Below are 23,647 nucleotides of genomic sequence, written 5' to 3'. Positions count from 1 at the left end.
TGAGCAGGCAGCAAAGTGGCGTCAGCAGCGAGGAAAACGGCGTCCGTGTGAGTCCCAAGGCAGAGGGAAATCACTGCCGCTTTTGAAGCAGGTGGGGCTGGGCGGGGCGGTCAGGGAGAGCAGGCCAGCTGGAAACGGCCAGGGCAACCCGGGACTCCTGGGATACTGAGTCCGGGTTGCTGCTCGCAGCCCTGTCACACACTCACTGCCCAGCAGCAGAGGAGAAAGCACAGCCTCGGGATGCCCCTTCCAGCGACGTGGGACCCGCGAAGCGGGTTCCACTAGGTGTAAATGAAGGTCCGTGAGCAGGCAGCAAAGTGGCGTCAGCAGCGAGGAAAACGGCGTCCGTGTGTTTCTTTTGTTTTCTTTCGTAATAGAGCTACTCCTGCTGGTTCATCACCTTTGGGGCAGGAGATAGCATACCGGCTGTGGCAGCAGAGGTTAGAGGCCATCCAGGCTGAATACCAACGGCTAGGGACTCTGGAGAAGGAGGCAGACGGTGCACCTGCAACTGGCCCGGGCCCAAATTCATCGGTTAGCCACCAGAACCTCCAGCCTTCTGGCAACAACATCGCTAGCAGCCACTCATGCTAACACCACTGCTGCATCCCCTCTCGCTCAGACAACCCAATTTGATGCTGTGTCTCACACCAGCTGCTGCAGCTGAGCAGTCAAATGACATGCTGGGAGGAAAACCAGGAGGACCTCTGGACCAACGTCGAGAATGCCCTTTTCTAAGCTCTTTTTTATTTTTTGTTTTGGTGGAGGGACTTTTCTTGTAGGTGGAGAGGGTGGGAAATGGATAAAGACTAGGAATTTGGACTTTGGCTTTGTTGCACTAGTTTTCCTTGGATATTTTTTGAGGACATTGGTTGGCACTGGGGTGATTTGTTTGAGGAGAGTGTTAGAAATTGGATTTTTGGCAGGCTAGGGCATGTGTCAAAGCGAGTCAGAAACCATCCCTCTAGTCAGGATAAGGGAGTTACACTCCTAAAATAATCCCTGCTTATCCTCTTGGTAGCTTGGCACAAGCAGTCTGGCTTATCTTTGAATCAGTGTGTAAATCATTTACACATAACCAACAGTAATACAGTGTAAGCACTATGAAAGGACACCACCCCAGTTTAGAAAAATATCCAACATTTTTATATACTTAAGAGAACACCAAAAACGATAACAATCCACAATACAGTACTTAAAAAATACACAGTTATCAAAATACGCTTTAAAAACAGTTCCTTGATGTCAATAGCTCTATCTGGGGCTATCACGGCATCGTGAGCAAACAAATCCAACCAGTTCTGGCTGACCGCAGTGTCGCGGGTCAGGTACGATGTCGGGAAAACCCGCAAAAAGTACCTTTTAGAAATGCAGGGTGTCAATGGCCTCTCGTTGAGCTTCCGAAAATGCGATGTCAGTACCAGAGGTCGGTGCAGGAGTCGTCAGGGCCCACAAAGTCACGCACGTTGCAGGTCGATCTCCTCTCGCATGTAGTCAGGAGCTCTGGCATTGGCGGTGTCGTGTGTTGCTGTGCAAAATGCAGCGGTGCTGTGGGTGGTGCCCTCAGGTCGTGGTGCAAGCAGCAACTCGGTGGCGGCGTCAGATGGCATCGTCGGTGAGACCAGGGTTGCAGTGTGAGATGAAGGCGGTGCCCGTCACGGTGATGGCAGGTCACGGTGCAAGAAGCGTCTTTGTCATTACTGAAACTCTGTAGTTGGCTGACAAACTGGAGTCGATTTTGCCTGTGTAGATAGAAAAATTGCAAAGAAGAACAAGTGCACAGTGGGTACTTCGTAAATTAAACTAGTTTGAGATTTGTTGGTAGGTGCCTCCGTTGTATCGTCTCCTGTCCACGTGAGGAGTGAATATTGAAAGTATTAGAAGTGCATACAATTGAAAATTGATTGCATCCCAAGGGGCACTCTAGGGGTCAATATTTCTGTAAGTTGTAAATGAGTTACTTGGGGCTCAATTGATATGGTAGAATTCCTTTTATTTCATCACATTCTGGTTAACCATTCCTTTTTCCCCAATACATATGTTTGTTGCACATCTGATTAATATGAGCTCCATTGCATTTCGGGCTATCGCCCTTCGCCTGGGAGCATATATCTATAATTGAAAACAATATGACTCTGTTGAATCTATTAGCTCATCATATCTTCAAAGTGAAAAACAATCTCTATAGTGGTGATTATAAGTGGGATGTGATAAACGGTATAAACATGCGCAAAGTGCTGTAAGCATGCAGTGAACAAATGTGCAGCTTAATGAATGTACTGGGATCCAGTAAGGTAGACGTAGGAATTTCTATATGCGTAAAAAATTCTGGGTAAATACAATCATGCTAAGTGCTATTGGTGTGCCACGTAATGTAACACAAAAGTTGCTTAATGCCATACTCACGAGTGAAGATGCAAAAAGGTATAACACGTGCTTTCTCTTAGGTGGCTCGGAGTTACCATAGCTTCCTGGTGGTCAGCGTATCTGTATGTCTATTGTGTGGTTTTACATGCAGCGTGAAGGTCACATGATCGACCCGATGGTGCGCGGAGGTAAAAAACGGACTACTGACTGTCGGTGAAAAGTGAAAGCCGGCTAATATGAACATAAAAAACAGACTGTGTGAATATAGGATACCGTGGTTCTAAAAAGAGTGAAGGATAACAGTGGAGCTGCAAAAAATGATAAATAAAATAAACAACTCGGATTAAGTCCGAAAAAAAGGTATGTGACGGTTATGTGTGTGGTGAGCTAATAAGAAGTATAAAGTAAGCTAAACATAATCAGGTCAATTATACGGAACATAAATGCCCGAATTGGGCTCAAAAGAAGTTCATAGGTAACAAGAAAATTAAGTTCGATCATTTAATCCATGAGGCTTCATGGTATTCAGTCTGTAAATCCAGTAGTTTTCACGACGGAGCAAATATTTGCTGTAATCTCTTCCTTCAATCTTCTGTACAGTTTCTAGCACCATGAATTTAAGTTGAGAAATGTTGTGATTCATCTCTAAAAAATGTGCTGCTATGGATGATTTCCATTTTTTGTTCTTATGTTGGACTTATGCTCATTGAGGTGAATTTTTAATTTTCGTTTAGTCTTTCCTATGTATGCCTTGCCACAAGGGCACTTCAATAAATACACCACGTCGGTGGTGTCACAGGTTGCTGTTACTTTTACTGCAATTTCTTGACCTTTCATGGGATGCATGACTTTGTTTCCTGGTATTATGTTGTTGCAATTATTACAATTTGCACATGGTCTTGTTCCTTGAGGAGTGATTTCTATTTGGTTCTCTTGTTTGAGAATTTCACCGAGATTTTTACCCCTGGTGTAAGCAAACATCGGTTGATGATCAAAGATTCCTTTGAAGTTGGGTTCTAATTTTAGCATGGGCCAATGCTTTAATATGACCTTTTTGTAATCTGTGCTGACGTTTGGGAACTTGGACACGATGACTGTCCTTCCACTTTGTTGTTTTGGAGTAGACTGTAGCAGATCGTTGCGATTAAGATCATTCGTTTGTGTTTTGGCTACTTCGACAATGTGTTCTGGATACCCTCTTTCTCGAAATCTGTCACCCATTTCGTTAATGCGTAGAATTGCTTTCATGGGGTCCGAGATTATGAGTTTCACTCTTAACATTTGTGATTTAGGAAGGTGTCGTTTTAGGGATCCTTGGTGGAAACTGGAATAAAGTAATACATTGTTCCGATCAGTGGATTTCCGGTAAATGTCCATGGAGATTTGATTGTCATGCAGTTCAATTGAGACATCTAGTAAAGTAACCGATTGAGAATCTAGTGTGAGATGAAGGTGGTGCCCGTCACGGTGATGGCAGGTCACGGTGCAAGCAGCGTCGTCGTCATTACTGAAGCTCTGTAGTTGGCTGACGAACTGGAGTCGATGGCGCCTGTGTAGATAGGCCAAGGCTGCAGTCTGGGATGAGGGTAGTGCATTGTGTTACTTTATGAGCGGTGCCCTCAAACCACGGTGCAAGCAGCTGCGTCGATTTTGGCATGGACCGGCATCGTGGGGGATATTAAGGCATCATCGTGAAGCAAGGGGGTGGGGAGTACGGCGCCCACAGGTCACTGTGCGAGCAGCGGCTTGGTGGCGGCGTCAACAGGCGTTGTCGGTGAGATCAGGTTTGTGGTGAGGCATTGTGGTGGTGCCCTCTGAGGCACAAAGGCGTTGTTGTGAAGCAAAGTGATGCGGAGTGCTGTACCCACAGGTCGTGGTGCAAGCAGCGGCTCTGTGAAGGCATCAGCAGGCGTCGTCGGTAAGACCACAGGTCTCGATGTGATCCGTGGCTGGGTGGCATTGTCAGCAGGCATCGTCTGGGAGGCGGTGTGGCGTTGCGGCGGTGCCCTCTGCGGTGCCTTCAGGACATGGAGTCGGCAGCGGTGTATTGGATGTTGTCGGGTTGCTTTTTTCTGTTGCAGCACAAAACACACATTCCCCGGTGCTGAGAGCAGAACAGCGTGAAGTCTTTGTTGTTCCTAAGACTTCATGAACAGGGGCAAGTTCTACCTCAAGCCCTTGGAGAAACTCACAAAGTAGATTGCAGAAAGTTCAGTCCATTACTTTTACTGCCGAATACAGAAACAGCCACTGCAGGCCAACACAGCAAAGCGCACAGCAAAGCCGTAGTCCCTCCTCACAGCTTCTCCAGTTCTTCTTCTAGGCAGTCTTCTTGATCCAAAAGAGTTCTAACGTTCAGGAGTCGGGCCCCAGTATTTGTACCCAAAAATCCTTTGATCCTCTAGACAGAGGGTGTCTGTGCCCAGCCAGAACCTGTTCTGCCTTCTCTGGTGGGATTTCCTGGCAGGGGATGGAGAAGGAATTGTCAGAGGCAGACCAGGCCCTTTGAGGTGCAAGGAAATCTCCATCCCTTTCCCCATCACAGCCCAGGTCTATTCAACCCTTTCCTGACCCACCTAGACTATCTGAAGCTCCTCCTTCTCCCCCAGCCTTTTGTCATCCAAAACCCAGACAGGATATCCACATTCCAGCAGAGGCACACAGGATGACTGAGCAAGAAAATACCTACTTTCTAAAAGTGGTACTTTCAAACACAGGATGTAAAAATCACCTTCGCTAAAAGATGCATCTTTAGATTCTGAGATAAGGCATACTACATTTTATTTTCCTACCTAGTTCCCAGGACCAATTATGTTTATAAGATGTTATAAAAAAACTTCCCGTTATGTCCTATGGGGAACAGGTAGCCTTGCAAGAGTGAAAATTTTAATTGGCTGTAATTCACTATCATGGCTTGCCACACACAGCAGAGCATGTCCTACCTTTCACATACACAGCACCCTGCCCACAGGGGTACCTTTGGCCTAACTTAAGGGTGACTAACATGTAGAAAAGGGAAGGTTTAGGGACTGGAAAGTATGTGTACTGGCCAAGTCGACATGGCAGTTACAAACATCGCACAGACTTTGCAATGGCAGGGCTGAGTTACCTTTTTAGGACTTCTCTCGAGGGTGGCACAATCGGTGCTGCAGGCCCACTAGGTGCATTTGATTTACAGGCCCTGGCACACTCAGTGTACTTTACTAGGGACTAACAAGTAAATCAAATATCCAATCATGGAAACACCAATCCATAACACAATTTACATAGAGAGCATATGCACTTTAGCACTGATTAGCAGTGGTAAAGTGCCCAGAGTCCTAAAACCAACACAAAAAAGTCAGGAAAGAAAGAGGAGTAAGAAGCCAAATGTTTGAGGATAACCCTGCAAAAAGGGCCACTTCCAACAGAGGGCTAGGCTTCAGAACGTATTGATATTGTTGAAAGTAAAGGGGAAAATTATTCTTCTGATGCCTGAAGTAGTTTATTTGTGTTAACTTTTACTTTACACTATTGCCTTTTCACACAGCAGTTTTTTAAATCTGTTTATCAAAGTGTATGTATACCAGTTAGTTATACTTAGTTTTACCAAAGTCCAGCTATGCTCTGAAATTATATTATTGACACATTGGGGGTTGGGTATTCTGCTAATGCCTACATTGTCTAATACAAGCTAGATAAACAAGGAAAATCAAAGCACTTACCTGCAGTAGAAGTTAGCTACTAACTAAACTAGTTCACTGTACTCCATAGTTGTCTTATCTCAATAAATAAAATGATGGCTGCTACCTCTCTCAACCTTTCAAAACTTACTGCAGCGCTTTCCAAAGTGCAACATCGGTGGTTCAGCACACCAACGTTGTTTGCATTCAATTCAGAGCCCTGAAGAAGTCCTTGTAGGACAAAACGCGTTGGTTTCTGTGGCTACTGTCTGTTGGTGTTTAAAAGAAGAAAAAGAATAAAGAAATTTTGAACAAAGAACCTTTCTTGATATGCATTTGTCATAAGCATGATATTCAGATGTTATGAATACTTATGTTGTGTATAGGCCAAAGATACATGTTAAAGTAAGAATGCATCTATTTGATGTAATTGTCAATTTTCTTGTGCTGAACCATTGACATTGAATGCTGTTTGGACATTTTTGTTTCCTTTTGGAGTATAGAGGAGCTATACTCTGGATTCATTGCACCCTTAGTAGCACATTAGACTTTGCCTACTGTTGCTGACAAGTGTGGGATTCTATTGCCTCATCCCCTCTCTGTGGTTATGTGAAAGGGTTTCCCAAGGTGCCTCTCTTAATGGTGGTGGTATTAGTAGCAAGCTAGTGCACATACATGGAAGGCATTACAGTCACAACAAGCGAGGTCCCACTCCACCTAGGTGAGCTCCAATTGTAGGATTAATCAAAAGGATTACCCATCACATGCAACTTAATTGAAAGAAAAACACAGTTAGTGTGCTATATATTTATATCATGGCTTTACAAAGACTGAGACCAGACTACTACCACCATGATGTAACAAAGAAAAGAATACCTGAATTTCATAACAACAACTAGCAATAGTAACTTCTTCTGAGCATTGGGGAGATGGTATTTAATTAAAACTAAAGTTATGAAATGCTCGAGTCATGAGAAGTGGACTCATAGGCAAGAATGGAGTCAAGAACGTTTGGTGTTTATGCAACACAAACAGGAGCGGACGGTGAAGGTAAGAGTGGTGGGCCGGGTTGGTGGTGGATTCAACAGAAGTCCAAGAGTGAGAATCAAATAAATAATTAATTTACCCTCTTTGTCATCCAACAAAATCCCCTCCACCGCCCCTGTTCTTAACTGCATGGTCCGCAGGTGAACACAAAGCTTGAATGATGTTGACAAATGATGTTCTAGACCTAAATTATGGATCCCTTTTATGCGTGGATGGGTAAGTAGCGATTGTAAGGGCTATTGCTCAGCCCAGCACCTGGGAGGAGCATGCAACGTGTTAAAGTGTAAATTAATTCACACCTCAATAAATCACCCAGCCTGGGGGAATAGGGCAAGGGGTTTGATGAATGGTTGGGAAAGGAGATTTGGGGAAAGGTGCATCAAGGACAAACACTACACAACAAAAAAAATCATTAGGGAAATGAGCAGCACATCATCATCAATCTGTTATCGAAGGAAATTAAGGAATGAGTATGAAACTATTTAGTTAAATGCTTTGCAAGCCATTCTTCAGCCTCAGAGACATGAGGTATTATACAGCTGATGTACTGTAATCTAGGTTTGAAAAATACAAAGTATGGAAGAGTAAAAAGAAGTGTAGTCTGGTATGCTGAGAGGGACTCTACAGAGGTTCGTAGTTTGGCTCAGATATCTGGGCAATGTGCATCTCACCAGCCACTTGAGACTGAACAGCGACAGAAGCATCTAGATTACTGAGACAATGCAAATTGAGGGCAAATAGGAAGGGTGTTTGTGGTCAATCAAAGGCTTGAAAATGGGTTGGTGCAAAACCAAAAGTGGGGTACCAGGAGGGTACATTTGAGGCACAATGAAATGAGGGTACTACGCAGTCAAGTTGTTGAGGCACAGGGTACGGGGATCCTGGTCCCACAGTGAAGAGGTCAAAATGTCCCTGCTGAAGTTCACTGTAGAACAGTGACCACATTTTGTGCAGACTGGCTTCCTCTTTAATTTGTTGACCCACACAGTTCTAAAAATTATGATTGGTAAAAGAAGAATTGTTCTGTGTTCATATTGCTAAATTGGGAGGTGCATCTGCATTCTTCTCGGCATGTCCATCTTGGGTGCCTGGCTAAACAGGTCCAGTAAGGGAAGCAGTAAGGTAAGGAGTGCTATTGAGCGTTCGTCTTTGGTGCATGAGAAGAAGAGGCTTTCGGATCAAGGAACAGAAATGTTACTGTCGAGTCAAGGAGAAGGACAAAAGGTATGCTTCATGAGGCGTGTACCAACAATCAAGCCTTCAGAAGCAGAGCAGGACTATAGGCTGCAGCACTCAATCATTTTATCACTCATGGCAGATCTATTAACTGAGAAGTGAGAGCAATTTACAACCAATCACAGACAAGTAGCTGCATTTACTAGGCTGATTAATACAACAACTGTCATCATAACATTTAGCCAAGTGCATGCATCATGTGATGAAGAAAACATAATTTACCACTCAGTCTTAACTACGCAATGTCTTTACAATGCAGTCTGAAAGATGACTGCGTCTTTACCACTCAAGTCTTTACAATTACTTGCTTTAGGGAATGCATTGTTGGAATGATGTTGAATTTAAAGTCCAACAGCTTTCCTACTGTTGCATAGACAGGAGTTGAAATAATAAAGTATACTATTCGAAGTCTTGTGCTTTCCTTAAGGCAAGTCGTTGTAATGGCACGCATACTAAAGTAAAGCATGGTTCAGACTGCTTTCTTCAGTTCATGTGAGGTAAAGGCATGCAGGGTTGTATCATAAAACCAAGTGATGATGATGATTTGGCATCACAACACAAATCTGTCTCACAAGCAACAGGCCACCATACCATAATCACATAAGAGTAATTTCACATTAGAATCAGCACACAAACTCAGCAATATTTCCCAAATCAACACATCTCTCTCCAGTCCACAGAGCTAAGTAGACCTCAGAGTCATCATCATCATCATGCTGGTTTCCCTTTGAAGTCGATAGACTCAATAACTTCTTTCTTTTGGCTGTTGAAGTAGTGGTGCACTGAGCTCTTCCACCCTCCTTCTGACTCTGAGTAATGAATCAGTCCACCTCCATCCTGAACTCCCAACGTGAGCAAGATATACCTGTAGTGTAATGCTGTTGATGAACAAGAAGAGAAACAGAATTTTAGCAATTTGTGGAGGTTAGTATATATTAACTACAGTGACTTGTCTGGTCTCTGAAGAACCAGGATAGAAGACAAGACTCAGCAAGTAAAGCTCGCTACGCATGAACTGGCCAATCATTTTCAGGAAAAATGATCACCCAGTAGGCCCCAATCATTGCAAATCCTCAAAATCAAGTTTACCAAATGAATTGAACATCCTCCTTCACTGTCCGCCACCAAATGATTCATCAATCTTCACTCACAATATCCCATAATAATGTATCCCTCAATGATGCAATAGTTAGTTACCTGTTCAATCTAAGCACTTTGCAAGGTAGGTAGTGTGGTACTTAATCATATATTTTCTTTGATGCAAGCAACACAGTGAAATTTGGTAGTCTTGCAAATCAAATGCTCTTATCTGGGGCAACCCGGCTAGGGGATGAAAAAAGAAGGATAAGAACAGGAAGGAGGCAGTCATTCAATGTACTTGAAGGAATGGCAAAGCTTCTTCCCTGCACACTGTTCCAACTCCAATCCAGCCCTAAATGTGCCTAAAAATGGTGGGGCTGCATAAGTCAGATACAAACATAATGTTCCACTAGCTATATCCTTTTTTTTTTTTTGGCAAAGCAGTTTGATGATAAAAAAAATAACAAGTTCTATGGTGGCCTACTCAGTCGAAGTAGAGTACCTCCTAAAACCTGTATGGTTCACCCTGAAGTTGGTCAGCTAATACAGTTGAGTCTGACCAATTGCCCTCATCCTCTTCCTGTGTATTTCAGGAACGGCATAACTGTGTGGTATGAAGTGTTAGTACATGTTGATCATAGTCAATCTCCCAGAATTGTGAGGCAAGAGACTGGTTCTCTCACTGTGACAGATGCAGCAGCTGCACTAAACATACTCTCAGCAGACGCACTGGCTACCAGACAAGCCAGATACTTTATTGCCACCCTGCTGAGCTCTGGCCATTTGCACCTCTGCCCATGCCATTACTCCAATGGGTTTCAATCCACGTAGACCTCTCTTGGGCCATCAAGTTACTCCTGGAACATCCACTGAATAGTCATTAGTGCTGCCACTTGTTCAGCCTCTTTTGCCTTTACTCTGCACTGGACCTAAGCCCAGCCACTTGAAACCAGCCCAGTAAAGAGGTTGGGGTTGATTCGTATGTTCCTGTTGCTCTGGTTATTGCTGGTGTACTTTTTGCTGATGTTGACTGCTGTGAGACAACAGGACTACCCTCTCAGGAAGTTAGAGGTGGTACAACAGAACTTTTGATCTCAGAGGGAGACTCTCATTACCAGCCATTCTTCTTTCAGGTTTCTAGCTCACTCAACTATCTATTTCATGTTTTGTGAAACATCCACTTCTGAAAAAATAATGAAAGTGCCCTGTACTTTTTGTACCATGGCTCAAGTATGGTAGCACAGATGTTCTCTTTGGACAACACAATGTCTCTTTGCAGCCTTGCATTGTCAGCAAAGCAAAGGATTAAGCTCTAAACCAAGCCATTTGCATCTTTTTTTGTTAACACCTGCAAACCTTTAAGACACCTTTTTTAACTGGTTCTGTAGCAGATGATTAACAAGATAGCTTGGCCCATTGTGCTGCCCTCCTTGCTGACTTCCAATGTGGAAACCTAAAAAAGGATAGCATCTCTGTCCACCCTTGGAATAGACCCAATTTTTACATCTGAATTGTCATGTTGTTCCCAGTTGCATCTCCTTTTATTTTAATGAAATACTCATTGATTCATTTGTTCTGCTCAGACAGATGTTGGAACATGTAATAGGTCGACTTCTAACGTGTTTGCACCTCCTATATGAGGGCTTTAACTGGTACACTATTAGCATTCTGAATGATCCTCAACTTCTTCAAGGCTTTAAAAGAATGGCTGAAATTAGTGCATATTCTTCTGTAGATGGTCAGTAAGTTTCTGACTAGGTCTTCTTTTTTGACAAAGTCCTACACAATGGGTTGTATGCAATGTGCCAAGCACAGGACCCCGAAAAAGCCACAATTTGCCATGGCTTTAACTAAACTGCTGCCATAGTCTGTGGCATCAAACCCAGTCAGTTCTGAGACCTCTGTGTCACAGCCTTTCTAACATCTTATGTTTAAAGTCTTCTGAGAAGGTTACAGATGTGTGGCCTTTCTCTATGGCACATATGGCTCTGTTGCATGCAGCCAAACAGCCTTAAAAGATTCTTCAGTGCCACAACCGGTTGATAGCTGTTGTCTAACTCCTTCAAAAGAGACCTAGTGTGCAGTGATACACATGTAATCAGTGGCTTAACAACTGGTCCACATGTCTGTCATTACGTGGAAAGCTTGTCCAACTAATTGCAGCACATGGTGATTCAGCTCTGGAACTGCAACTCTGGCAAAATAGGTCCTTCTGGGACCCTTTCATTTTGGGCAGATGTGAGCCACAAATTCTAAAAAAACCCACTCCTTTAATGAAAGAAAAATAGAGTAGGTTCAGCGCTAACATTTTAGCCAGCTTCTCATCTTACAAACGTGCAGTTGGGTGTTGTGTTCAGATGGCCTCTCCTGCCTAAACGTGTCTGTAATAGTAGGCTGGATTTTTTTTTGTCAGGTGCTACTGACCAAGGTGATTTCCTGCGAGAGAAGATGAACCAGCAGGTGGTACAATCAATATGTGTCTTGCTGGGACAATCACTGCATTCTGAAAGTGATGTCACAATCTGACTCCTGAGTCATTCTGAGGCTACTGAGGTGGGTGATACTGGTGCACTGCTGGGGACAGGGCTGCTTTTCATAAAGTTTTCATCCTCTTCTTCCTCATCATCTTCTCCTCCCACCGTTATTGGAGCTGATTCTCTCTCTCATCAGCTTCACCACCACCACCTGAAGCAATTGTTTTAAGGTGCACCTCCCAGTGCATTGTGTGATGTTTTTTCATAGGAGTTGCTTGGCCTCTAGTACCATTGTGTGAACCAGGCTTAACTTGATGAACACTAGAGTGGCAAATGGAGCATATTGCAATGATATCCTCCTGTTTGCTAATCATATGTAAGACCCACACTGGGGTGATCTTTTTTAATGGGCAACTAGAGCAACTGTAAATGTCCAAAGAATTGGAGATAGGTGGGTATGTCGGCGATTGATTCTATGCAGTGCGTACTTCTACTGAGGTAGTGGTGGTTGCAGGTCTCAGCAACGGTGTCAGTACCACATAGCTCGGAACAGGTTGAGTAGGAGGGGTAATGTTGGTCTCCTCAAAGTCACTTTCCATGACAATGAATCGCTCGTTATCCTCCTCCCCTACCATAATTGTAAGGCTTTCAGGGAGTTTTCTTTTCATTTACCTCCCCTGGTGTGTCTTGGACTCAGCCAGGGTCCAATCTATGCCCAGATCATTAGAAGGAGGGATTGGAGGAAATAGTGGAGTACCCATCCCTGTTCCTATTTTAATACTGAATGTTGGTGTGCACACGACAGTGGGCCTATGGCAGGCAGGGGTCAATGGATTGAGGGACACTGTAAAAAAAATTACAAAAGAAACTTTCATTTTTGTAAAAAATACAAATAAATATTTTGGGGGATAAAAAGAAAGGAAAATAACTATTTACAAAAAAAAAATTAAAAACACATTAATTGCTAGTATAATAGGGGACTATGAGATGAAAAATGCAAATACATATAAAATTAAACACTGTTTGTAATATGCATATACCTCATTGATCCTAAAGCATAATATTAAACTGATATCGGCGGAAAGTTAAAAAAGATCGAAGAAAAACAAAAAGGCATAGTCTTCTCCTATCAATCTCCCTTCACAATGGCTGGCTTTGAAACCTGGAAAAAGAGGGTGGTTGCACAAAATGGCTGCTGGTCACATGGTTAACCAACAACAAGAAGCAAGGCGGCATGGCCACAAAGAACACATGCAGGCCTATGGCAAAATCACACTGGCTGGCTATAAAAAATGGCCACAGACCACATGGTCAAACAATAACATCAAGCAAGGAGGCATGGCCACACCAAAGACAACATGCAGGTCTATGGTAAAAGCACAATGTGTGACTAACCAAAATTGCCACCTGCCACATGGTCAAACAACAACAGCACACAAGAAGGCATGTCCACAACAAAGAACACATGCAGGCCTATGGCAAAAATACACTGAATGGCTACATAAAATGGGCCAGAGCACATGGTCAAACAACAACATCAAGCATAGAGGCATGGCACACATGCAGGCCTATGAGCAGAATGTATGACTACACAAAATGGCCACCTGCCATGTGGTCAAACAGCCCCAGCATGCAAGAAGGCATGGCCACAACAAAGCACACATGCAGACCTATGGCAAAAGAACACTGTTTCAATACAGAAAATGGCCAAGTGTCACATGGTCAAACAGCAACAGCAAGCAAGGAGGCATGGCCACAACAAAGCACACATGCAGACCTATGGCAAAAGAACACTGTTTCAATACACAAAATAGCCAACAATCACATGATCAAACAACAGCAGCAAGCAAAGAGGCATTGGCACAACAAAGAACACACTCAAATCTATGGCAAAACACACTTAATAGCTACATAAATTCACCTCCGACCCCATGGTCAAACAACAACAGCAAGCAAGGAGGCAAGGCCACAACAAAGAACACGTGCAGGCCAATGGCAAAAACACACTGCGCGCTACACAAAATGGTCACCGGCCACATGGTCAAACCATAAACAAGGAGGCATGGACAACAAGAACACATGGAGACCTAGATACACTAATTGCAAAAAATACATGCCACATGGCATGTAAAACAAAGACAAATGGGGGCCTACAGCAAATATACACACTGGCCAGACAAAGGTGGCATTGTAACACTGAAAAAAACAATACCATTAATTCAGCAATACGAAACAGAAAAATTAAGTGAATTATAAAAATTTTACAACAACATTCTCCAAAAGCATCAATTATTACCCCACCAAAATACATGTTTTCCAGGAAAACGTGAAATACAAAAATAAAATCCCACATTTTATATTTAATACAATGCCATGCCTGCCCTAAATAATGGTTTACAACACCATATACCACAGGAGCAGTTGTTTCATGTACCCATGACTAGAACTGGGCCAACAGGCTGGATGGCCCATGGGAAGCCATGGCCGCATATTAAAATAAATGAATAGTGCAAATTTAACAAATATGGAGAAATTGTACTGAACTGTTCAAACTTTTTTCTTTACAAAAGATAAAAAATGTAATGCAAGTAAATAACTAGGCCTCTACCGAAACTTCAGAGCATACAAACATTTAAAAATAAAATAAAAGTACAAATAAATACTGGTGCATGCCAGCTATCAAACAAACAACACTGTTATAAAAATGTTTTTGAACTGACTTGTGACATCACAAAACAAAGTCCCTAAATCCAATGATATATATGCAGCAGACAGAGAGTGATCCTTCCACCTCATAATCCACATTGAAAAGGATCAGGAGTGGGCAAAGCACTGGAAGGCACCTGCTGGACAGGAACAGGAAAATGCAGTCCCTATTGCACTTTCTTCTTGTTGAAAAAAAAGTAAAGTAAAAAAGGTTTTTCACACTGAAGAACAACCTCAACGGTCCAGTGAGTAGAATATATACTCAAAAATGCCTAAATAATGGTTTACAACACCATATACCACAGGAGCAGTTGTTTCATGTACCCATGACTAGAACTGGGCCAACAGGCTGGATGGCCCATGGGAAGCCATGGCCGCATATTAAAATAAATGAATCGTACAAATTTAACAAATATGGAGAAATTGTACTGAACTGTTCAAACTTTTTTCTTTACAAAAGATACAAAACGTAATGCAAGTAAATAACTAGGCCTCTACCGAAACTTCAGAGCATACAAACATTTAAAAATGAAATAAAAGTACAAATAAATACTGGTGCATGCCAGCTATCAAACAAACAACACTGTTATAAAAATGTTTTTGAACTGACTTGTGACATCACAAAACAAAGTCCTTAAATCCAATGATTTATATGCAGCAGACAGAGAGTGATCCTTCCACCTCATAATCCACATGAAAAAGGATCAGGAGTGGGCAACGCACTGGAAGGCACCTGCTGGACAGGAGTTGCAGTCCCTATTGCACTTTCTTCTTGTTGAAAAAAAAAAGTAAAGTAAAAAAGGTTTTTCACACTGAAGAACAACCTCAACGGTCCAGTGAGTAGAATATATACTCAAAAATGCCTAAATAATGGTTTACAACACCATATACCACAGGAGCAGTTGTTTCATGTACCCATGACTAGAACTGGGCCAACAGGCTGGATGGCCCATGGGAAGCCATGGCCGCATATTAAAATAAATGAATAGTGCAAATTTAACAAATATGGAGAAATTGTACTGAACTGTTCAAACTTTTTTCTTTACAAAAGATAAAAAATTTAATGCAAGTAAATAACTAGGCCTCTACCGAAACTTCAGAGCATACAAACATTTAAAAATAAAATAAAAGTACAAATAAATACTGGTGCATGCCAGCTATCTAACAAACAACACTGTTATAAAAATGTTTTTGAACTGACTTGTGACATCACAAAACAAAGTCCTTAAATCCAATGATTTATATGCAGCAGACAGAGAGTGATCCTTCCACCTCATAATCCACATGAAAAAGGATCAGGAGTGGGCAACGCACTGGAAGGCACCTGCTGGACAGGAGTTGCAGTCCCTATTGCACTTTCGTTTGTTGAAAAAAAAGTAAAGTAAAAAAGGTTTTTCACACTGAAGAACAACCTCAACGGTCCAGTGAGTAGAATATATACTCAAAAATGCCTTTTCGAGTAGATTTAGCTGCTTCTCTAGTACAGAATCTGCTTGAGGTGCAGCCTCTGTTGCTCGCGCTTGCCAGCATCATGAAAATAGCTCTGGCAGGCACCGTCACTGCCAGAAGCTGCGCTAGTGACCCCCAAGTCTCATGCGTGCTTACGAGTGACCAGCAAGTCTCGTCGTGCTTACCAGCAAATGTCAAAGGAAGTCTTGCATTCAGCAATGGGAAAATAATTCCACCACACGATGGATGGGGGAATTTAGGTAGATCTCGACATTACAAGTGAAGCGCAGAGTTCCCAAATTTCTGTAACTTTTCAAGCGGAGGGGATTTCTCTGCCCAGGCCTAGTAATAAGATAGTCCAGTGTTAGTCAATGGGAGAGATTGGCCTTGTAACTGTGAAAACGACTTTATGAGTATTGCATTTCCAGGGCATGTAAAACGTATCTACACATGTCCTACATTTTAAATGTCATGTTCTAGGAGATCTTAGGGCCTACCTTAGAAGTGTCCTATAAGTGTTAAAAAGGACGGTTTGGGGTTGGCAAAAAGATGATATTTCCAGGTAAAAAATGACAGAGTAAAACTGCTCTACAGGTTGCAGCAGCAGGCATTAGACACGTTTTAAAGTGCTACTTTAGTGGATGACACAATGAGTGCTGCTTCCCACTAGAAGCATTGAATCTGCAGGCCCTAGGTACATGTTTTTCCATTTACCAGGGATGTGCAAGTTAATAAATGTGCCAACAAGGTGTAGACTAATTTTTTAATGTTCGAAGGAGATTGCACAAACACTTTAGCACTGGTTAGCAGTCTTAAAGTGCAAAGAGTCCTAAAGCCAACAACAATGAATTTAGCAAAATGAAAGGGGTAAAGAAAAAACTTTGGAGCACTAAAAAACCCCAGGGTGTCAGATCTAACAACCCATGTCAATAAGTGTCTGCTAAACAATGTGCAAATTGGTTTGTATGTTGTCCCATTAGGAACATCCAGGGACAAAACCCAATTGGGAGTGGGGTATCAGGTCAGGAATAACCTTTGTTAACCTGTAATCCAGGACCCTCACTGAGACCTTGAAATCAGTGTTCAACAGGGACATCAGCTGGTAGCGTGTGTAATTCAAGTGGTTGTCCCCAGGTTTTGGGATGAGAGTCATGAGAGTCCTGTTAAAAATTCAAAACATAAGGTCCCCTCTCATTCTGTGACCTTGAATACCAAGCCCAGGATTGCAGCAACCCTATACTTGTTCATTTTATAAAAATCTATTAGGGACCCAACTTCCAAGGTCACTTCCAGGCCGATAGCCACTTGTATTTCCTCTTCTATGATACCTTGCAATCATATTCTTTGGTACCCTCCAGTTCCTTGCACATATCATCAGATATGGAATTGTGCATCACATTTGGAAAAAAATGGTCTTCCAAGATGCTAATGTCTACGTGTGTGGAGTTATTCAAAAGTGAAAAAACGGGATTAGTTCCCCAGTGATAACCAGATGGTGAGTGTGTAGAAACATTTTGGGCAGCAGCTGCTACTCTGCTGAGGCGGAAGCTTGTCGCCCCACCTTGCAGCAGCCAAAAAAATGAAAAATTAAGCGATAAGAAACCCCTTGTTCATTATTGTTTCATATTTGCTCTCTGAGCTGAGACAGGGGGTGGAGTCTGGGGGATGATAGGCTGGTGGAGGAGTGGTTGCACTGCTATTCAGCGTGTATGATGATTTGACCGGCCATCTCAAGCCTGCCAAACCAACATGCGTACTAAAGCTCTCTCCAACCCGAGCCGCGTTGCCGGGTTGGAGACAGCAGGCATAGCCTCCCAGTGTCCCAGGAGGAGGAGATCAAAGGCACTCAGGCCAATCCGGACACTGCTTTTAAGCAGCATGAAAGCAGCTTCAGGATTGGCTGCAGTGGACTCTGGGAGCCTGTGCCTGCAAAGGAAAAGAGCACGATGTGGTGATGTGGCAGGTAAGAGTTTATTTGAAATTTGATTTGTTATCCCTCCATTCACCCCCACCCCACTACTCTATCCACACACCAGCAGCTAGTGTTTATGACATGTCTGATTGCCAAGATAATGATTCATTAAGCTTTAGTGCCAGAGAGGGGGCTATTGCAGGGTGTCTGGAGGAGTGGGAAGAAAAGGAAGGAAAGCAACCATGGGATGTACAATAATGACGAAAAGCACAAATATAGGAGAGGCTTAGTATTGGACTTGATAAGCAGAAAACTAAAATCTATCAAACGTCAGGAAATAAAAACTTAAAAAATGATAAACGCCTAACATCTTTTTATGCAGGCAGTCTGAACAATGAAACACCTGGAAAATTACAGGGAATCAGCAAAGAGAGCAGACTTGCATCAAATGAAGTGTATCCAGCCCCATGTCATACAATCAGAGGCCCCAAAAAACCTGGTGCGTGATGGACCCAGGTTACATCACAATGGTATACCCAGCCCATCCCCGCCAAACCCTAGAAGGAACCATCCATAATAAACTCTCTGTGCCTTTCTCTAGCAAAATAAGCAATCAGGTAACATGAAAATCTGGGGACATGCAGAGGCCTGTGTGAAAACAGGCATGGAGATGCAATATGTGCCTGAGTGTCTCCAACAGCTGCATCCAGGTCTGAGCCGGAGATTATGCTTTCAGTTGGGCTCAGGAATTGTCCCAATACTTACATGCCATGCCATCCAGGGGCCTTCCTCCATTTGTCCAGCGTTCATATCAAACTCCAGTTAGGTTCTCAGCACTCGAGTCTTCACTGATTTCTGCAGAGGGCACTAAAGTAGAAACTCTCATTCCATACACTCTGCTGCTAAGGCGGGATGTGTCGCTTGCAGAGCCATTTTAGAAACAACAAAGTTCCTTAGTTCTCTGGTACACTGTATTACTTGTTGCATCCGTCAGTTGTAAATAGTATTGTGGCAGGGTTTTGCAGACCATCTCTGATGGTCAATTCCTGGAGCTGTGGTCAAAGTATCAGAAATTTCATGTACTTAACATTGGATTTCAGCTAGAAGTTTATCGACACAATGATTTGCAACTCTGATATATGATGCTTCATTATGTTTCTATTTCTTGATTATTGATGTCTGAGAAAGCAGGCTATGGTCATTCTTGGAGCATTCCTATGGTGTGCAGCAGAGTAGATCAGGCCAAGAAGAAGATGGGGAGGTCTCATGCCAGAATTGCCCTCACTACTTCACTTGCCGCCATGGGTTCCACACACCGAGTACAACTACTATCCAGTGGGGCTGGCCCCATCACAGTCAGGCCCAGGGCATCTGCCTCCTCTGAGCTCACCACATTGTCTTTGTGGTCTTTTGAACTCTCAGTGCCCTCCAGGTACAAAGAAACCCTGGGCGTAGGACTGCGCTACGCTTGCGGTGCGTGCGTAGTTTGTGCAACTACGCGGTATGCGAATTGCACATAGCACAGTGCAAAAACACGTAGTGTAGCGGGTAATTTTTGCTTGCTCGTGACCCTCAACGTCAAGTTGGTGACCGCGAACGAGCAAAATAACATCCCAGCAAGACTTTTTTCAAGTTTGCACTCAGCAACATCAAGTTGCCGATCACGAGCATGAAAAAAAAACCTTCAGGCGAGATTCTCAAAGCAGGTGGTCGCGTATGCTCGCAACCGCTCGCAATGAGAAACTACCAGTGCGCATTGAGAAAGCTGCTGCTCGAGTAAAAATCTACTCGAGTGGCAGAAAATGACAGCTTGCACTGTGCAAGATGCGGTTTGCAATAATTGCACTGTGCGGACAAGCATCCGGCACAGTGCAATCAGTGCAAACTGCATTTTCCCTACCGCCCTATGCAGTTCGCGTAGCTTGTGAAGTGCACTTCGCGTAGCTATGAGTACCGCTACTACGCAAACTACGCCCAGGGTTAGTACAAAGCCTTGCAGGAGGACGTTTTATGGGTAGTAGAAGTGAGCCTCCCTCTGGATTTGCATGGATGTCAGTCTCAATCATGTGCCTCCTCAGCATCACTTGAGCAGTTTGTCTTTGTTACCTTCTCTTCTACAGCTTAGAAGGTCTTGCGTGCACTCCCAGCTCCACTGCAGCTCTTGTCTCTATATAGGCCAGGACCACTTCAGAGCCATCTCGCCTCGCTATAAGCTTTCTGAGTACTTGCCATCTGAAGCACATCTAGTCAGCAAGCTCTGCTGCAGCCCCATGCCTACGAGCCACACTTTTACAGCACAGCCATCTGGGGTCCTTAGACAGTTGACAGCGACCAGGGTGGTAGGAGCTCTCGCATGAAGCAGCCATTGTGGGTGAAAACAAGCCCTGGCGCTCTGGATCTGAATTCTGAATAATTATTCCTGGATATATTTATTTTATTGGTGAAAGAGATCAGAAAATGTAAGCGTTAAGAGTTGGGACATACGCAGCCTTAGAGTTAATCTTCAGGAGTCTTTGCACAGCATCAAGCCTGGAAATGTACATTATATGCTGAAACACAAAATAGCAGCGGGATTTTGCCAAACCAGTGTTTGACGAAAGAGGATGTTCTAAAAGGAGGAGGGTAAGGCAAGATCATGTCCAATGTGTGAAGTGGCTTATATCCCAGTCGGGTACATGGGACTTTTACAACTATTTATATATAAATATGGCATATCAGTGTAGTACACAGAATGACAGCCCCAAAGAAACAAAAATCTAGATTTTTTTGGACTCATAATATTTTATGTACTGCGAAAAACAGGCATAAAATATGATTTTTTAATATAAAAAGACAGACTATTAAAAGTCGCTGCAGTTTAAGCCTTAAAGGCCTAGTAAGCCGCCATGTATCCAAATCCTAAATCAAATGTCAGTCATAGTTTGTACTAATTGCATTATTGTTGTTTTATCTCAATTACATTCTACGAGGTTTGCTATGACAGAATTATTTACTCTTAAATTTTGGTAAGCGAGACACGAAATTATCAATTGTTTCAAAATACAATGACATTATTCACTGTAGAGAATAAGTAATGCCACCCTGTCGGCTGTTCATGGCATGAATAGAATTTCTCATTTCCATGTTGCATTCAATATGAACCCCCTATTGGTCCCATTTCATGTTCCAAGAAATGCATTGCTTTCACAGTTGTTAGCCTTGCTCTCTCCTACTGGGTGGCAATAGAAAACACAATATGCTCTCTTATACTTGAACATGTTTTAATGCACTTTTTGATCTAAATAAAATTGATACAAACAGCACTAAAGTTCTAGCATTGATACAAATGATTTATAACAAACACATGCTTCTAGACATTGTCTCCCCTTTTTTGCTTAGGTGCAGCGGAAGAATTTAGAATGCCACCACATTCATACTTGATTTCCGAAATGAAAAGTTCTGAGGCACAAATCATTTCTTCTAACTTACATTGGAATTGTTTCTACTATTCATTCGCCTCTGACAGGCAGTGAGGGGATAGTAGGTGCACCCAGGTTCATCTGTCTCTTTTTTTCTGGCAAGTTTTACTAATGATAACATAGGATTAAGACTCGTGAAAGGGAGAAGGGTAGAATATGTTGAGTGAAGGAGTGGGGGTAGTTTCAGAGCATTATACACAGGAAACACTGTACTTGTCTTTTGAAGATAGTCTAAATACCAATCTGAGAGTGAGAAGCCAGGAGACTACTGCGTTCCTCTTTATCAGTCCAATAACAACATTTCGGGTCTTTCTTTAGTTTCACTATTTTATCTATGAACCCCTATACATGTTTTTTTTTGCTAGGTATACTGAATTGGAACCCATAAAGTGTGCTTAAAAGAGCGCTCACTCACCTACCTCGTAGGTTAAATGCTTCATCATAGGGTTTCCACCTTGGTCACTGAATGTTTCCTGGGGTTGCTATGACGCCTGATTACAGCGGAGCTGGTTTGATTTTTGAGCGTGAAGTGGTAATGGTGTGTGAGGTAGTGATAAAGTGCAGTGTTTAAAATTGGCTCAATACTCCCTGTCAATTTGACAGAAATTTTAATCAAGAAAGTATTGGTCACTGGTAAAAAAGTTAATAGTGAAGGATATGTGTTGGATATTAAGGAAGTTATCCTCAAGCCGGTCTACATGTTTCAGCCATCTTTCGATGGTACCTCTCAGGGTTTAAACGGCTTTTATCAGGGCCAAAAGGAAAAGCCAGCATGCGCGGTAAGGCATGCTGAGATTGCGTGGGTGGAATGTACTTACAACCCACTGTATCAGCAGGAGTCACCGTTTTGTCTTTCTTCCTGGAAAAAGATTGTAAACAAACTTCAATTGTACACAAACACACACACAGCCAGTAGTAGTGTCAAAGGAGAACTCAGTACTGAGCCAGATGGGAACCTCTCCCTTCTGGGTTTTGTGTTGTAGCAAATGTACAAATGCAAACTTTGTATTCCACATATTTTGTTTATCAACTCCAAATCAGAGAGAGTATGTAAAAACATACGTAAGAAGTACAAATCATTGTTTGTACAGATTAAATGTTTATCAGGACTGACCATATAGTCAGGTGATGTAAAGATAATACATAAGGAATAAGATGATGTCCCCTATATAATAATTAGATAATTAGACAGCCAAGTAGTCTCCCAAGACTATGTACAAAATTGCAAGTTTAAAAGACAAGGCAATCAAACATGAAGTTTTTGACATGAATGCTTCGCCATTTTAGGTTGTGCTTAATTTTGTAGGCATGCATCTGGGTTTCTAATTTTTTGGGTGTTTAGTGCTAGCGTACAGAATTTGGCCAAACGCACTTATCAGCATTGTGTAAAAAAATATATAGGGATTATTGTGATACGTCTATTTAACCCCTTGCATGCTGATGACGGCCCCCATCCGTCATGCACTACGGTGCTCGTGTGCTGATGACGGCTGGGGGCCGTCACGAATCCTACCCACTCGCGATTCTGCCGCACAGGCGTGGAATCGCGGCAGCATGCAAGGGGTTAAAAAAAGGCAAAGTGAGAAAATGGTAACTGACTTTGGCGGTGGTAGCCTCTTGCTACCTGGAATCAGCCATGGGGTGGACCCTTTAGTCACACTGTGAGGGACAGATGGAAGACCTTTTTAGTCACATTCATCCTATGGGTTGTTCAAAAGGCTCCCCCGTTCACACCCACTTACTTCATCAAGGTATCTCACACTCAGTGATACCTGATCTGCGTCGGTCGTCCGCATCTAGTGTTCTGTCTCCAGAGGCTATGCTTATATGCAGTAGTGTATTTCCTGCTCCATGGTTGATACGTGTCCCAGTGCACAGATTACGTGGGGTGGGGATTGACCTGTGCGCTTGTCTGAGTGTGACTCGTGTAACATCAACACAAAGCTTGTACAATTCTATGGAAGGAATTCTGTCAATCTCGCTATCTGTTTATCCGTTGTTATGGATACATGAAAATGGTTGCCGATTGATGGTGTTGTGTTATACTTTGTAAAAGGAATATGTATGTTTTTTAAATCCAGTCTTTAAGTGAATATTAACCTGTGTCCCTCTTTGCCCATATTGTCCCATCATGTTGTCAGTTCATGATCCATAAACGGCGTTTAGCCAATCTTGTCAAATTCCTCAGCCTCCACTGGATCTATCATTGGAACCCACCCCTTATGGTTTGTACTGAACAAGGTTCTGAATCTGAGA

The sequence above is a fragment of the Lissotriton vulgaris genome, chromosome 4_1 (genome assembly GCF_964263255.1).
Source record: "Lissotriton vulgaris chromosome 4_1, aLisVul1.2, whole genome shotgun sequence".
In the NCBI taxonomy this organism is placed as follows: domain Eukaryota; kingdom Metazoa; phylum Chordata; class Amphibia; order Caudata; family Salamandridae; genus Lissotriton; species Lissotriton vulgaris.
Note: the sequence above shows the minus strand (reverse complement) of the source record.